Source organism: Rattus norvegicus, chromosome 7, assembly GCF_036323735.1.
Source record: "Rattus norvegicus strain BN/NHsdMcwi chromosome 7, GRCr8, whole genome shotgun sequence".
Classification (NCBI taxonomy): domain Eukaryota; kingdom Metazoa; phylum Chordata; class Mammalia; order Rodentia; family Muridae; genus Rattus; species Rattus norvegicus.
The window spans coordinates 54825936-54841803 of record NC_086025.1 but is presented as its reverse complement, the minus strand read 5'-3'; the positions used below and the strand labels follow the sequence as shown (position 1 = coordinate 54841803).

At 41.7% G+C, this 15868-nt stretch overlaps 1 protein-coding gene across 1 annotated transcript in view; it reads left to right on the top strand.

Moving 5' to 3' along the window:
• Cpsf6 (cleavage and polyadenylation specific factor 6) overlaps positions 1–15868 on the top strand; it is an 89260-nt gene that overhangs the window by 45908 nt on the left and 27484 nt on the right. The window lies entirely within an intron of this gene.

The window sequence follows — 15868 nt, the reverse complement described above, 5'->3', positions numbered from 1 at the left end:
CCTGCCTGCCATGTTTAAGTGCTGTCATAACAGGCACAGTGCCATTCCCATTTTCTGCAGAGCTAGGGACTGAAACCCAAGGCCTCCTGCATGATAGTCAAGCACTCTAACAACTGAATTACAGCTCCCACCTGGGTAAAGCTGTGTCTCCCTGCTAAAGAAGGGATTTAAGATGATTTTCCTAGTCTTCCTATTTGGGTTTCCTAACCATGAAATAGGTACTTTATGGGCCTTTTCAAAAGTCCATAGAGTCAGCTGGGTGTGCGGTACTGTGTGCCTGTAATTGCCAGCACCTGGAAGTGGAAGGCGAGACTCAAGTTTGAGGCCAGCCAAAGTAAGTTAGCAGTTATCTCTATTTTTGTTGTGCAGGCACTTAACCTGTCAGATCAGAGGACAACATACAGGGTCAGTTCTTGCTTTCCACTTTTAGATAGCCTCCCCTTGTCTCTGCCAGAGTGGCACACTCCGCCTAGCAGGTTTGTGATCAGTATGAGTGCTGAGATGGAAAGTGCACGCCACTGTATTCTGGCTTTTACTTGGGCTTTAGGAGTCACACACCATCGGGTTTCTGTAGCCAGTGCGGTTACCCAGGTAGGCCCTACATTTAATGGGAGGAAAGTCCCCACACTCAGTTATGAAAGCTTTAGCTTCTTTCCTGAACATTATACTACTGAAACCCGGAGAGTTAGGCCTGGCAAAGAGGGAAGCTCCTAACGGACCTGTTGGCAGGAGAGTTCAGTGTGGTAGGTAGAAATTTGAAGGATGCTTGATTGCCTGAAGCAGGTGTTGAGGAGCATGGGAGTCATGGGGCTTTGTGGTGTGAGGAGAGAGTTAACTCCTGTGGATTGCCTCTGTACACAAGCACAGTTGCCCACACCTCCCAAATTCCCTCAGTGTCTCAGGGAGTGAGGAGTGTGTGTGAAGTGGCAGGATTCAGTTAGCATTTCAAAGCATCTTTACAGATTAAATTGGGAAAGAGATGAGGGAGGTAGGACAATGAAGTTTACTACTTAATCAGGAGATGAACTACAAGGGAGAGAGTGAGGTAGCATAGAGTGAAAATGAAGGGCTTGTGTAAGGCTGCAGCAGTGACGATGGAGTACATTGGAAGACAAAGGGTGCACATTTAGTATTTTTGCTTTCCATTTTATAATCATGTAGTCATGATTTTGAAGTTGAGAACTGGGGTTAAATCTTAAGTTATGTAACCTTTAGTTAAGATGGAGATAAATTTGCTAAGAACTTGGACCAGTGGTAAAAAGGAAGGTCCATTGCTATGGTCATACTTCTGTTTTAGGAAGCAAAGTACTCATCGAGTTCAGTAGTACTGAGTACTACTTTCTTGGATGGAAACAGAAAAGTTCTTTCAAAGGAGAATAAATACATCAAAGCTTATAGGTTTGTACTTAGGTGGTAGGAAGTTTACAATATTTATTTGAAGTAGAAGTTGAGAATACCATCGTGTAAGTGTGGCTTATATTTAGGAGAAGTGATATTCTTAGCTCTATTAAGGCTTGGCATGCATCGAGGTTTAGGCTTCATTTATTTGTGGCAGTCCATTTGCCTGCATCTGTTTCCCAGGAGGAGATAAATGCATAAAGCTGCAGACAAGCTGTCACCTTAACTTGCACTTTGGTGGTTGTCGCCTAGCCACAACATACAGCTTACCCATTTACTCCCTGCCTGAGGCTGTGCGTTACAGAACTGCTTTTGTACTTTTAGCCTTTCATTTTTCCCTCACACTTTATGGAAGATTTTACAATAAAAAGCTCTGAGGAGTTGTGATGGGCAGAAAAATGAGTGGAAGTTAGAAAATACTCTTGGGATTCTCATTTTACAGTTATTTGTCCGTCCCTATCACACTAAGTCTTATTTTTTAAGTTATATTGATAATTAAACTGAAATTAGGAATATGTTTATAAATATTCACTTCCAGAAATCTTGAGTACCTATTTACATAGATCTTGTGAGATGCTTTGTATTTAAGTCAGGGTATAGTAAGCAGCTCAAGTAATACTTCATTTTCTTAAAGTATCATACAAATATTTATGCAGGACAGAAGAATTGGCTTAGCGGTGAAGAGTGTGTACTTTTCTTGGTAAGCATCCAAGATTGGTCCTCAGCATTAGTATCTGGTAGTATTTAACCTCCATGGACACGTGCGCACACACACACACATATATGTGTACATAATTTTTAAAATTTTTTAAATATTGGTACTTACTCTACATTGCTGATTAACTGTCAGATACCAGGTAGACAGATGGGTATAAAACCTGGGGAAGGGTCTAGAAAGATGTCTTAGCAATTAGGAGCACTGGCTGTTCTTCCAGAGAATTCAGGTTCAATTTCCAGTACTCCGTGGCAGCTCACAGCTGTTATTCCACTTGTAGGGGATAGAGTGCCCTCTTCTGCACTCTGAAGACACAAGGCATGTTCATGGTACATAAATATGCATGCAAGCAAACTCTTAAATAGTATAAATCAAAGCTTATACAAGTTTAGAGTGTAGAAAATTGAGCCCTGTGTTCCCCTGGAAGCATCTCACTCATCCTAGGAACACAGCTGGTTTAGAAGATGTGTAAGTTAGGATGCTCAGCCAGCAGCTGCGTGCATTTACTGGTGGGTGGCTTCACAGCCAGCAGCAGGTCTCAGGTTATCCTGTGAGCAAACGAGCTCCTTAGAGAACTCACATTCCTTAGAAAGGTAGGGTGTATATCTGTACACAGAGACTACAGCTCATAGCCCATTTTATTGGGCTGGTTTAGATTAATGATCTGAGGAGAGTATACGATGATGCAGTTGTTTTCCGGTTATTTCCCTTGCTCACACACATAATAACTACAGAACATGACATCCTTTATTAGGCCCATAACTGAACTGTCAAACGAAATGTAAAATTCACATTTTTTAAGATCCTTAGTGTGTCTGTCTTTGTTTTTGAGTACTCCCAAGGGAGTTTAGTCTTCCTAGTTTGCCTTGCCTTTTTTTTTTTTTTTTTTAACTTAAATGGCTGTAAGTTGTACCTTTCTTTTTCTTGAGACTGGTCTTCTCTGTATAGCCCTGGTTATCCTAGATCTCCACCAGGCTGGCCTTGAACCCAGAGAGACCTGTCTCGAAAGTGCTAGAATTACAGTTTCTACTTCAATCCTCCCAAACTTTTTTGCTTAGTGGCAAAATCCACAATAGGAATCTCGAACTTAACCTGCTGAGACTGAACTCTAATCATTGGTACATCCATCTCAGCTATGCGTTCCACTGAGTCTAACATTTTAGTTGCTACCTCCTAAAACTTGGAGAGCTCCCCTTGATCCATCACATTTCACATTCAACACATCAGCCCATCTCCCATCAATGAATACCCAGGACCACTTTCTGTATTCATACTGCTTTCTGCCTTGATACCACACAGTCTCTATAGTACATATATCAGAATCCTGCAGTAGCTTGCTCCCTGTTTCAGTAAGGCTGTAGTGCTAAGAACTTCCTTTCTGAGCTCTAGGTCCTTTTTCTGACCAGATGATCTAATTCATCTCTTGCCCACTGTGCTCAGCCTATTTCTGCCTTTTTTTTTTTTTTTCCTGTTTTTCAGACAGATCAACATGTTCCTCCCTTTGAATCTTTGCATGGTACATACCATGCTCTCTGGAGTATTGTGGGTGTCTATGCTAGTGTTTCAAATTTATCCTCACCATTCAGTCAAAATAGGGTTTAGCAAGTAAATACATATGCAAGGTCAGAGGACTCAGTTACCTTTTTGGTCTCAGTCACAGGCCTCCTTACATGTAGGGAATTGAACCCAGGACCCTGGACACACTGTGCTGTACTGGTCAGCCTGGAGTATGTAGTGAGTTCCAGGACAGCCAGAGCCACGTAGTGAGACCCTATCTCAAAAAAAAAAAAAAAAAGTTAATAAGATTTAAGACTCATTGATGTTGGGCAGGGGAGGTGCCTCCCCATCATGGGGCAGAGATCTGTGGATCTGTGAGTTTGGGGCTAGCCTGGTCTACAGAGCAAGTTCCAGGGAAGCCAAGTTGTTTATATTTACATTCTGTTGCTTTGCATAATACTGTGGCAATCAAGGAAACGTTCTGATAGCATGTTAAAGTAGAAACAAACAGTCTAAAGCATAGTACTTGGACTATAAATTTTTGGATGCCATTTTCAATGGTTGTCAACTTTATAAAGTTTTCTCATTAAAGGTGTAAAAATGCAGTAGAAAATGGTCTATAGCAACATTGACACCAGTTGGCCTGGGAACTGAGTTCTGCATTACAATTATCAAATATAATACACACTACAGGTTTGCAAGTTTGTCTTTTCTGTATTTTTGTTTGGTTTTTAAAACAGGGTTTCTCTGTGTAACATCCTGGAATTTGATTTGTAGACTAGGCTGGTCTTTAATACCATGCCTGGCTTTGTTTGGCTTTGTTCTTTTCTTTCTTCCTTTTTTTTTTTTTCTTTTTTCTTTTTTTTCCGGAGCTGGGGACCGAACGTAGGGCCTTGCACTTGCTAGGCAAGCGCTCTACTACTGAGCTAAATCCCCAACCCCTGTTCTTTTCTTTTCTTTTTTTTTTAAAAAGATTTGTTTATTTATCATATGTATGTGAGTACACTGTCACTGTCTTCAGATACACCAGAAGAGAGCATCGGATTCCATTACAGATGGTTGTGAGTCACCATGTGGTTCCTGGGAATTGAACTCAGCACCTCTGGAAGAGCAGTCAGTGCTCTTAACCACTGAGCCATCTCTCCAGCCCAAAATGTGTAGCTCAAGCTGCTCTCAAACTCCTGCCCCTACCTCCTTCACCAAATCCTACCTGCATGCGCTACCACAACAGGTTTTACTCTTAAGATAGGATCTCATTCAGGCTGCTTTTGAATTCTGAAACGTGCTTCTACCTACCTCCTAACTGAGAATCAGAGACCACCCCAGCCAACCCATTTTTAGACTACCTGTAATGCCCATCTGATACTTAAATTCATATACCATAATTTAACCTAGTTCTTACCATTGGCTATCTAATCATCTCTCCCCTCCCCCTCTCAGGGATCACTGTGGTATTTGTTTATCTTAGTGCAGATCTCTTCTAAAAATCACTTCAATTACCTGAAAACGAACAGTTGAGGCTGGAGAGATGGCTCTGGAGTTAAGAGCACTGTCTGCTCTTCCAGAAGACCTGGGTTCAATTACCAGGACCCACATGGCAGTTCACACCTATCTATAACTCCAGTTCCAGGGCATCTGACACTTTTACACAGATAAACATGAAGGTAGAACACCAATGAACATAAAAGTAAACTATACATTAAAGTGAGCAGGTGAAAGTTTTGAACACATTAAGTTGCCCTGGTGATTAATTTTTTTAACATACTTTGTTTTTTATGGTAGTTTTGCTTTGTAACATGACAGATCCAGTATATGGCCGTACAATATTAAGCAAGCACTACCAATTGAGTGTTAGCCCAGTCATCTTTACTGAATTTCTAGCAATACACTGCCATCTAGTGATAGGTTTGCATAAATTTTGTAAATTGTGTGAAGGTTTTAGTCCAATATTTTTCACTGGGAAAACCTTTCAGTAAAGAGATTCAGGATCTGCTGGGCATGGTGTGCACCCAAATCTCATCATCCGAATCTGTGAGTTCAAGACTGTGTGGTGTACATAGGACGGCTGGGGTTGTACAGTGAGACCTGTCTAAACAACAAAGAGACTGAGAGCGTGTGATAGTTAGCACTGGTTGTTAACTCTGCAGGATACAGAATCACCTGGAAGGAAAGCCTCTGGCATGTGAGGGACGATCTAGGTGAGTACCGTAGTTTGGGGTGGCTCCATTTCATGAGCTGATAACTGCTGCTGGCTCTGATGGTCCTGACTGGGCTGTGCTCTGACCCGCAGCTTCATACTCTTGCCTTCATATCTTCCCCACCATCTTGGGAATCCTCTCATACTACATTCAAGTAAACACTTAAGTAGTCTTGCTCGGATATTTTGTTTTAGCAACAAGGGAAGCACTAATATAGAACCCAAGTTATATGACCCCAAAAGGGGCAGGCTCATGTAACAGCCTAGAAATTACTAAAAGTGCTTTTAAATCTATAGCCTCTTGAAGAGGTGTGTTTTACTCACAGTAATAAGCTGACTCTCCTGGTGATGTCATTGGGGTTTTTACCTGTCTTACTGAAGATATTTGTAAAATTATGCAATATACATGAAGTTATTTAAAAGATTATTTTGATGTTAAATACATTATAGTCTTAGAGAATACATTTAACATTACTTGGAGATTTTGTCCATTTTTTGAGTTCATTCTGGGACTCAAACCCAGGGCCTTGCAGGTAGTAGGCAAGTAAGTACTCAACCACTGAGTAACATTCCAGGCTGTCATTTAACACTAAAAGATAAGCAAAAGGTAAACATTTTGACATTTACTTATTGGGAACCATGTTTCCTATAGTCAGAAGGCAATGTGAGAGAATTGGTTCTCTTAGATGTGGGGATCTCTGGGATTGAACTCAGAACATTGGGCTGAGGTTAGTCCAGGTTTGGGGTAGGGGAACAAGTGCTTTAACCACTGAGCCATTGTACAGGTTTATAGTAAGAATTCTGGAATTTTGTTGCTTTAAAAGCACAGAAATAGCCCAGTGTGGTGACACATGCCTTTAATCCCAGCAATCAGGAGGCAGAAGTAGGCAGATCTTGTCTACAGAGTGAGTGCAGGACAGCCAGGGTTGCACAGTGAAACCATGTCTTGAAAAGCATAACAAAACCAAAAGAACCCAGAAATACAAGAATGTGTTTTTGTTTTGATCCTGGTGTGGGGATATGGGGCTATTTCAAACTGACCACCACAGCTGGAATTTGTCTGGTGCAAATTGTCATAGCAAAGGCATGGGGTTTACTAGGTGTAGGTAGTTCCAGGATTGTCAGTGGTTAGTGTTCTGGGAGCTTTTCAGAGGGTATGTAAATGCTAGGGCCCCAAGAGCTGGATTGGCGGTTGGTGGTGGTTCAGGGGGGTTGGTGCAGTTTGTTACTAGTCCTGCTTTCAAAAAGAAAAAGAAAGCAGTCAGGGAACCCCCTGCCTTTCTCTACTCTTACTGTTGGGGAAGGAACAGCAGAGGGTGGAGTGGGATTAAAAAGTAGGAAGAACTAACAAAGTAGTCCAGCTACAAATGGCAACCAACCATAAAGAAAAAAATGGGAAATTTGATTCCAAATGGTAGTGGCAGAGGACAAAGGAAAAAAAAAAAAACCAAAAACATTTGTTGTAGTGACTACCACTGGCATACAACCAACTTCGGTTCCAGAGGGGATTTTCTGGGTTTTTAATTTTTTCTTTTTCTCCTTTGTATATTCTGTTTCAAAAAAGAAAAGAAAAGGTTGGAAGAATGGCTGAGCAGTTGGGAAATTTTGGTGTGGAAATGGAGGGGCCGGAGAAACAAAAAATGGCTGAATGGGAGAACAAAAGGGGTCACTCTGCCCTCTTCTGAGGTGCTGCAGAGTTGCCAGTGCAACTGGAGAGGTTACTGACGGAGATGGAAGCTCTTGGGAGGAAAGGAGCACCGGAAGAGAACAATGAGGCTCAGTCCTGGTGACTGAGCAAGAGAGTGGGCGTTCCCCATGGGAGGAAAGAGGAAAAAAAATTGTCCTGGAGGACTGTGAGGTCTGAGAAGCACTGAAAGGCTGGAGGACAAGCTGATGAAACAGCCAGTTTTGAGAGAAAGGGTTAATCCTAAACCAGCTGTGCTGCCAGAGTGGGAGGAGGGCAACCGGAGGTTATGAGATCACTATCAACTTTCCCAGTATTTTCTTTTTTTTTTTTTTTTTTTTTTGTCGGAGCTGGGGACCGAACCCAGGGCCTTGCGCTTCCTAGGCAAGCGCTCTAACCACTGAGCTAAATCCCCAGCCCCCCCAGTATTTTCTTTAATGGTGTGGAACAAAGGTTATGACAAGATAGGATGTATCCTATAGAAATAGTAGGTCTAAAGGCATTTTAAAGAGGCCATGGTTTCATTTGGATGCAGTCGCCTTATGTGGAACAAATTCTAAACTGAGTTACTCAACATAGAATTATTCCCCAAGACTTGAAGGACTGATAACAGCAGTTCTAGAGGCTGAGCCACAGTTGCAGTGGTTAGCACAGTAGAGGGAAGAAGCTGTGGACACTGAACAGCAGAACACGGAGGAGAAGGTATAAACTAAGGACAGTTGCTGGGTGAAGGGTGGTACTGTGGTAGATGAAAACAGGCCCAGTTTGATGATGTTTCTGTACAACAGTGCCACTGAGTGGCTTTAAGTGCTTGGAATAAAGGTGAGGAGCCAAGGTTCACCTTGTTTACAAAGATTATGCAAGGCTCTCAAGAAACCGTCATTGATGGTTTACAAAGATTAGTCTCAGGCTGGAGAGATGGCTCACTGACTGCTCTTCCAGAGGTTCTGAGCTCAAACCCCAGCAACCACATTGTGGCTCACAACCATCTTTAATGAGATCTGATGCCCTCTTCTGGTGTGTCTGACGACGGCTACTGTATATTCATATATAATAAATAAATCTTAGAAAAAAGATAAGTCTCCCCTGTGAACCAAGATGTATCAGACTCTGTTGCAAAGCAGAGGTTGATATAAACCTTGGTGTATGAGAATGCAAATATTGAATGTAAAAAAAAGTTATTAGAACATTAAAAGCATGAGCAGTGCCTACGGATGAATGGATAAGAGATACGACCAATATTGATCTGAACATGTAATACACTAGGTCAAGCTGTAGTTAGAGGTCTCCAATATCAAAATGCCCAGTGCTTCCATTGTGGGAAGTATGGCCATTTGCGACAGAATTATGAACAGGGCATCTCTAAAGGGCAATGATTTTTCTAAGTATAATCCAAAAGAAGGCCTATACTTCCGGGGCTTATGCAGGTGATGTTGCAAAGATGTCCAGTGTACCAGTGAGTACATCCAAAGAAGATGTTCAAGGTAATTTCTTACCATTAATGACCATTTTGGGGGTTGGGGATTTAGCTCAGTGGTAGAGTGCTTGCCTAGCAAGCGCAAGGCCCTGGGTTCGTTCCTCAGCTTCGGGAAAAAAAAAAAATGACCATTTTGTTACCATATCCAGTTGCACCAGGGTGGCCTTGGGAGCCCAGCTGCATACCTGAAGCAAAAAGTATGAGTCATTTGAGCCAAGGAGCGACATGCAGAAGAGGAGGTGCAGGCATCATTGCCCTGGATAAACAACTCACTCTATGTCAGAAAATTGAGTGTTATGAAGTAGCTATTGGAGTTTGTGGTCCTTTGCCCTCAGGGACAGTAGGAATAACCTAGGGAAGGAGTGGAGTGACTTCCCGAGGATTCGTTGTGCATCCAGGAATTCTAGATGAAGGTTTCAAAGGAGAAATAAAATAGTGATCTGCGTCAAAAGAGAGACGCAATTTAACACAGATGGTAGAGTTGCTCAGCTGCTACTGTTTCCCCACATCAAAGGCAAAGCCAGTCCAGAAGAAAGAGCAGGAGAGGTCCACTTAAAACCTTGGTCACTGAGCCAAAAACTCTTATTTTCATGGAAAATGTCTGTTTATAATTTCCCACTACACCCAGCATAGTTTAATTAATGGGGAAATGACGTGAGGATTCTGGAATTTTAGTTTAAGACAGAAATATAATGTGTTTTTGTTTTAATCCCAGGTGTGGGATATGGTGCTGTTTCAAACTGACCACAGCAGCAGACTATAATTTGCCTTGTGCTCTCCTAGAGGTGTGGTTTTGTCAGCTGGAGATAGTTTCTTTGACTGTGTGCTGTTTGGAATTCTGGGAACTTTTCAGAGGCTACATAAATGCTAGGACCCCAAGAGGCAGGTTTGGTGGTTGGTGGTCATTCAGCAGGTGTTGGCTGCAGTTTGTAAGTAGTCTTGTTCAAAAAAGAAACAAAAGGAAAGAAATTAGACTCAGGGATTTCTTCTGCACCCCACCCTACCCCCCCCAGTCCTCTTTCTCCCCCCCCCCCCCCGAGCTGGGGACTGAACCCAGGGTCTTGCGCTTGCTAAGCAAGCGCTCTACCACTGAGCTAAATCCCCAAACCCAAGGACCATAAACTCCAATGGCTACTTTATAACACTGAATTTTCCCAGATTCAGTGAGATGTTTACCCATGGACAAGTAAAAATTGTGAAATGGGAGTGGGGGAAAGGGTGGGAAAAAGAACTCACAAAGTAGAAAAGAGGAAACAAGAAAAGAAAATTTAGATTTAAGACTCTGTCTCCCCTCTATCCTTTCTCTCCTATCTAGTGATAGGGGTGACATGGGATGAGGGAATAAAGGGTGGGAAGAAGAACCCACAAAGTAGCAGAGACCAGCTACACAGGTTCTCATTTAAGGTTTTGGTTTTTAAACAAGTGTATGCTGTCCTAAGTTCTGAATAAAATGTAAGAGTCTGGACTTAACGCTTTTGGAAGATTTGTTTGCTCTTAGCCCTAGGTGAAAGTGTGTAGATCTATCTTCTTGAACCAGGGAAAGACACTTCTCCCAATGACAGAAGCGATGATTGTGCAATATGTCTGCACATTGAAAGAAAGCATTGTGCTATCTAAGAAGAGATAAAGACTAACATACTGGGCTGTCTAGAAGGAGGTAGAGACTATGTATACCGACCATTTTTCTCAGAGCTGTTGTATATGAGCATCAAAGCCCTTTTGGGCTCCTCATTTTAAGGAGTAAGGATGTGGATTTGTTTTATCTTGTAATCAAGGGAGAATGTTACAGGAATTCTTTTTTAGGAATCATTTGCAAATACACAATGTGAACTACTAGAATCAAAAACTGAGCAAGCGGGTTGGGGATTTAGCTCAGCGGTAGAGCGCTTGCCTAGGAAGCGCAAGGCCCTGGGTTCGGTCCCCAGCTCCGAAAAAAAAAAAAAAAAAAAAACAAAAAAAAAAAAAAAAACAAAAAAACAAAAACTGAGCAAGCTCAGTATACAGGATTAATTTAGAAACCAATGTAGCCAATGTTAAGTTTGATAACTGCAAAGTCCTTTTTGCTGGAAGTTTTAAACTTATTGGAAGACATTAAGATAAATGAAAATTGGTGCACGTGCTTTGTTAGGAAGAGATAGTATTGTAATACAATTTCTCCTAAATTAGTTTTTAGAATCAAATTAAGTTGAATTAAAATCCCAAAAGATTTTGTTACAGAGTGTAAGAGTCTGGTTCAGGGCTGGAGAGATGGCTCAGCTCTTCCAGAGGTTCTGAGTTCAATTCCCAGCAACGACATGGTGGCTCACAACCATCTGTAATGAGGTCGGATGCCCTCCTCTGGTGTGTCTGAAGACAGCTACAGATACAGCTACAGATGTATGCATACGCATACATACAATTAATCTTAAAAAATGTTTTTAGAAAAAGAGTCTTGCTCAGAACTTTATATGGGAGTTGAGAGGCAAGTGAGTACTAAGAGGAAAAATATGAGGTAGGATTGTTTAGGGAGTGCCATGGCCTGCAGTAAGTAGGACAGCACAGTCTCCGTGCATTAGTAGGGAGGTTACAGGAAACAGTATGGACAGAAGCCATTCCTGTGAAGCTGATTGTGGTAGAGTGGGAATTGCTGAAAAAGCAGAGGTTACCACATGCTATATTATCTCATGTTATATAGAAATATCAACTCTGGGGAGGCCAAATAATTACTTGATGTTAGAGGCAAAAATAAAAGGAGATTAAAAATTAAAATGACCTTGAAGTTTGGGTATTTTTGTTTGCTTATTCAGACCAGTTTTACATTGTAGCCCAGGCTCCCTTGAAACTAATTTTTTAACTCAGGCTGGTCCCTTAACTAGTCCCTGGAAGTCCTGAAATTGACATCGATGAGCCACCACAGCTGGTGCAAAAGAATATTTTTAATACACGATAGTAAAAAGGGACAGTACTAGCTATTGAGTACATTAAGAACTAATGATAATTTAAATCGGGAATGGAGGTAAGGTCCTATACTGGGAGAATATTTGACATACACAACTCACTAAAGACTAAGTTTATAACAGGGCTGAGGCCACAGCAATAATAGAGTATTTGTGTGCATAATGCCTAGGTATGGTCTCCAGTGTAAAAGTGGGGGTTCTTCCTGTCCTCAGGCTCCCAGAATAACAAATTGTATTTCCAAACACCTTGGCCATAAGCTTTGGCTGTCCCCCACTAGCTCACATACTAATCATCCCGCTTTCTATTGGAAGGTCTGCCACACGGCTGGTTACCTCCGGTCAGCTTCCATGCTTCCGCCCTCCTCCATGTTCCCAGACAGTGCAGATTTATCATAACAGGGAAAGGCTAGTTGAAACCTTGAATAGCAAGTCAGGTGGGAGGCTGAGGCAGGAAGAACCCCACCTGACAAAAGGGGAGGTGTGGTAGAGGGGACAACAGATATGAATTGACTCTGTACAGAGACAGTCCTTAAATGTGAGACACAACTCATTAGAAATCTAGGAATGTGGGGGTTGGGGATTTAGCTCAGTGGTAGAGCGCTTGCTCTGGGTTCAGTCCCCAGCTCCGAAAAATAGAAAAGGAAAAAAAAATCTAGGAATGTATGTTAAGATCACAGGTGCTATTTTACAACCATAAGATTGGAGAAAATGCTTAAGCAGTTGTGTATTTCAGCTCAGATATGGTGCAATAGAAAACAGTATAGTTGGAAGTGTAGATTGGCCTAGCATGTCTTGTATGTGTTGGAGGAATTTGTCTTCACGTAAGAGATACTTATAAGAATATAGTATTGTAATATCTTAAAAGGGGGAGGGGGAACAGCTCAAGTACCCAGTGTAAATAGTATAGTCATATAATAAAACATTTTGTAGTCTGATACCATTAACTCTTAACTAGGTATACCAATACATAGGAGTCATGAAATTATCTTGACTTCAAGAAGATAGAAAAATTCTCAATATTCCATTTATGTACATTCCCAGAAAGGCAAAATTGCAAATATGGTGGGTTTTATATTAAATAATATAAGAAAGTAGTACAAGAAAACGGTGAACAAGATCAGCATGTTAGTTGTAGGGCAAGGAAGTAGAGGGGTTCATCCAGTCAAGGAGAGCCTCGGAGACTACATGTGTGTCCTGATGTGGCTCTCATAGGAGCTCCCATCTTCTATTTCACTGCCTGAGCTGCAAACAACATTTCCACGCATGTGTGTGCACATGCACATACATGCATATATATATATATATATATATATATATATATATATATATATATATACAGTACAATAACCTATTACACAAAATGTGTTCTAGACAATTTAAGCTATTGTTATGCCTAGAAATGATAGAAGAAATCTTAGATATTTCTCCCAAAACATGACAAAGATACTACTTTAAAATAATTCTTTGCTCAGAGAATTTAAATGTGGAGAAAGGTAAGTTAAAATGATTTAAAAGTTACTCTTACTTTGAATTTTTATTTCAAATAAAATCAAGACGTATGTTTCTTAGGAATGAGATTTTGATGCTGTTTTTCTTTCAGAGTAGCCCTAAGGTTATTCTTCAAATAGCAGTGGGTAGAGGAAAATTCCAGTGCTAGACTGAGGGTCAGGACAAGTGCAGCTAAGGGATAGTAGGTTTGAGCCAGTGGCAAGTAAATCTAAAAAGCCTCGGGTCTCATATGATGCCTCAAAAAGTAGCAGCATTCATTCATTCTGACAGGATAGTGGGACCTAAACATGCATCCTGTGCATCATCAGCCTCTCCTCAAGCATAGTGCTGGAAATGTTCTCTGCGAGTTAACGCTGACCAGAATCTTTCCATGTCAGACTATTTCTTTCCCAGGAGAGACTAGTTTGTTTCCTCCCTCCCTCCCTTGTTTTTTCTCCAAATACTACTTTGAGTCCAAGCACTAGCATAATTATGAAAGGAAAATATACCCAAATCAGTAGTACCACATGTAGACACTAGGTGCAGCTCTTGTGCTGTGATCACCGTAACATAAAGCAACGTGAATTGAAATCTTAACACATTTATGTTTAAAGGACACATACAAGCCCAAAGAGGTCACCTTCCCAGAAAACGCTTTCAAAACACCCGGACTTTCTATCCAGGCTATGGGAAGTTTCCTATATAAAACTAGACCCTAAAGTCTGGGGGAAATGGTTGATTTCTTCAATACTGAAATCTCAACAAAAATTAAGACAAGAGTGGAGACATGACCTGTGATGATTAGTCCCAATTGTCAGTTTGAGCTAGGACTTGGAGATAGGGCCCTGGGCATGCATGCCTTTGAGGGATTGTCTTAGTTAGGTGAGTTGAGGTAGGAAGACTTTCCCACAGAGGGTAGCACAGTTCCATGGGTTACGGTCCCATATTGAATAAAAAGGAAGGTAGCTGAGCAGAGACATTCATCTCTGCTTTCTGATTGGATGCAAGGTGATGAGCTTTAAACTCCTGCTATCTTTTGTCCTCTACGTTGAACATGAACAGCGAGCCAAAACTAAACCCTTTGTCTCTTAGATTGCTTTTGTCAGGGTACTATATCACATCAGAAAGTCAAGACGCTCATTTAAAAGATGGGTGTGGAAGATGCCTTAGTTGGTAAAATGACTGCCATACAGGGTAAAGACCTGAGTTTAAATCTCTAGCACTAGCATTAAAAAAAACTGGCAGTGGGGGGTGACGTGGTGTGGTTGCTTATGTTTGTAACTCTAGCGCAGGGTTGGGGAGGAAGGGCAGAGCCTTCTGACTTGCCATTCTAGGTATTCAGTGAGTACTGAGTTCCGTGAAAGATGAGGTGGAGTGCACACATGCATACTGTCTAATTAGGGTTTACTGCTGTGAACAAACACCATGACCAAAGCAACTCTTAGGAGGAAAACCATTTAATTGGGGCTGATTTACAGCTTCAGAGGTTCAGTCCATAGTCTAGGCAGGAGCATGACAAGCATCCAGACAGGCATGGTGCAGGAGTTGCTGAGAGTTCTACATCTTTGTCTGAAACCGCTAGAAGAAGACTGACTTCCAGGTAACTAGGAGGAGGTTCTCAAAGCCCACACCCACAGTGACACACCTACTCCAACAAGGCCACGCCTTCTAATCATGCCACTCCCTGGGCCAAGCATATTTAAACCACCACATTCCACTCCCAGGCCCCTATATCCCTGTTTCAAACATGAGTCTGGGGGTCATACCTAACCAGAGCATAATGCAAAATACATTTAATTCAACTTCAAAAGTATCCATATTTTATAGTGCTCTCAACAAAAAAAATCCAAAGTTAAAAGTCTCTTCCAAGATTCATGCAGTCTTTTAACTGTAATCCCCTATAGAGTCAAAAATACTGGACCAAAACAAGACAGAAAACCACCTGGGCAAACCCCACATCTCTATGTCTCATGTCAAAGGGCTGGCTCTTCAGATCTCTAACTCCTTTCATGCTTGTTGACTGCTGTTGGTAGATCTGTCATTCACTAGCAACAAATTTCATTCTCTTGGACTGGTTCCACGCCCTCTTAGCAGCTTTCCTCAGCAGGTATTCCCATGCTCTGACATGGCTAGCATCTTGGGTTATCTAAGGCAACTTCCACTTATTCCAATGTCTGGGATCCACACTTGATCTTCTGGGCTCCTTCAAAGAGCTTTGGTCACTTTTTCAGTACTGCACTTTATAGCACTCCAGGCTCTGGTTGACTCCGAGATTCCATTGCTGCTGCTGTTCTTGGTGATCATACCACAATACTGGCATCTCTTAACTCTCTGGAGTCTTCTGCTGCAACTAGGCTTCACCAATAGTCTTTTATAGGCTCTCTTCATGGTGCCAAGCCTCAGTTTCTTGGCATGACCCATTCATTCTTGGGACATCACTGCAACTGAGGCTGTGCTTCCACCAATGGTCTTCCTT